Genomic DNA, 2,500 nt, shown 5'->3' on the forward strand with positions numbered 1-2,500 from the left:
GCTTCGGGGCTTGAAGTTTCTATGTTATTGACTCACAAAAGGGCATCATTGTCCTTTTGAAGAGCAAAGTGCATCTTGCAAGATCTCCAATGGTTTTGGACAGAGTAGCAAAACTTGTTATGGGACCTCTTCTTTTTTGGGGGGTGGGGGATAAAATACCCAACAGATGTAATGAAAAGAAAGGAACTGAAGGTCATAAGAACGTAGAATATGTATGGTACAGTCTTCAAACGGTAGCAAAAAGCTGGACTGATAATATCAGTCAGCCAGAACGGCTGGGAGGTGATGTGTAAATCTCAACTGTATTGAAAATTTCAGCCAGCCAATATTATTGAGAGAACAGCGCTGGTAGGTTCTTCCTCCTGGGAGTTGAGCTGAAACTAGGATGATAATACCCAGAAAGGTTCAACAATAGGCTTATTATATTGCTCCCAGATAATATTCCGATTCATGGATTAAACGTGATGAATGGGAACGGCAGGCCTTTAAACACTCTAGAGAAACACGTTTGACAACATAGAGGAAACGCCTGAATTATCATCAATGATCCAACTGTAGCAGCGTAACAAACAAAATGTTTAAGTGCTTGTTTAGAATATAAACAAAACCAAATGAGATCTTCATTGTGTACCATTTTAACCTATGAAAATCATGATATGACTGCATCTATTTTCCTATTTTTATGATATATAGATATCAATTGTGCTTTGCTTTCAGATTTACCATTTGAGTGACGGACGCTAATAAATAACGTGAATTACTTGAAGTTTTTAATGATATCTAACATAACAATTTGTCCGTAACCGCTATTATTCGTTTAAGCTATCCTTAAAAGTTTTAATGAAATATGCAAAATTATTCATTTCAATTATTTATGGAATAATTTATAAGATGCTCATCTAAGTTTACTTATGATCATGTCAATTTTAATCTATTGCTTCAGACACCGGTTACAAGATTAACCACTTGATAATTGTAACAGTGACATTCAAGACAAGTACTAAGATTTAAAAGAATTATGTACTGAGTCTGACATTTTCATCAATAATAAAAAGATGAAATTTCTTATTCCCATTGAATTTACAATTTCAGTTGGGCAAGTATACAACACTCCAGCTAAATTGTCACAAAAGAACAAAAAATTCACTGTTGATTGTATTTTGAAGTAGGCAAGAACTGAAGGTCCTGACTTGTTTATAAGGAAGCAAGTTATATGACTTACTTCTCATGTCCCAATAAGGACAACTTTTCAAAAAGTAATTAATAAACCCGGTAGAGGATAACAAATGTCAAATGATTATTGTCATTTCAAAGAAAAATATAATATTCACAAAATCCACCAAAGGGACAAACCTCCTGAAAGTTGAAATCTCTATTTTGTATACCATATTTCCAGACACCTTGATTACAATAATCTTATCTACATTCTTGGTGACCCGATCTCCTAGGATGAAAATAACAAAGGGGAAAAATGAGACTTGAGGCTATGCATATAAATTCCTCTATTCCCGGCCACGGGGAAAGGCTTTGCTAAATTCTTAAGGATGGGAAGTGTCGCACACTGGTTTTGAAAACTAACAAAATTCCATTTTCCCCAAACCCTAATTTTTAGGAGGTTCATTTACGGGTTAATGACCCTGGATGTGAGAAAGACACAAATGTCCTAATATATATATATATATATATATATATATATATATATATATATATATATATATATATATATATACATACATATATATATATATATATATATATATATATATATATATATATATATATATATATATAATATTTTAATAATTGCTAAGCTACAACCCTAGTTGGAAAAGCAAGATGCTATAAGCCCATGGGCCCCAAAGGGGAAATAGCCCAGTAAGGAAAAAAAACAAGGAAAAAGTGAATATTTTAAAAACAGTAACAGCATTAAAATAAATATTTACTATATAAACTATAAATACTTTAACAAAACAAGAGGAAGAGAATTGGATAGAATAGTGTGCCCGTGTGTACTCTCAAGCAAGATAACTCTAACCAAAGACAGTGGGAAACCATGGTACAGAGGCTATGGCACCACCCAAGAGTAGAGAACATTAGTTGGATTTTGGAGTGCCCTTCTCCTAGAAGAGCTGCTTACCATCGCTGAAGAGTCTCTTCTGCCCTTACCAAGAGGAAAGTAGAGACTGAACAATTGCAGTGCAGTAGTTAACCCCTTGGGTAAAGGAGAATTGCTTGGTAATCTCAGTGTTTTCAGGTGTATGAGGATAGAGTAGAATCTGAAAAGAATAGGCCAGACTATTCAGTGTATGAGTAGGCAAAGGGAAAGAACCGTAACCAGAGAGAGGGATCCAATATAGTATGTTTTGGCCAATTAAAGGACCTCATAACTCTCTAGTGGTAGTGTCTCAACGGGTGGCTGGTGCCCTGGCCAACATATATATATATATATATATATATATATATATATATATATATATATATATATATATATATATATATA

The sequence above is a fragment of the Palaemon carinicauda genome, chromosome 9 (genome assembly GCF_036898095.1).
Source record: "Palaemon carinicauda isolate YSFRI2023 chromosome 9, ASM3689809v2, whole genome shotgun sequence".
In the NCBI taxonomy this organism is placed as follows: Eukaryota; Metazoa; Arthropoda; class Malacostraca; order Decapoda; family Palaemonidae; genus Palaemon; species Palaemon carinicauda.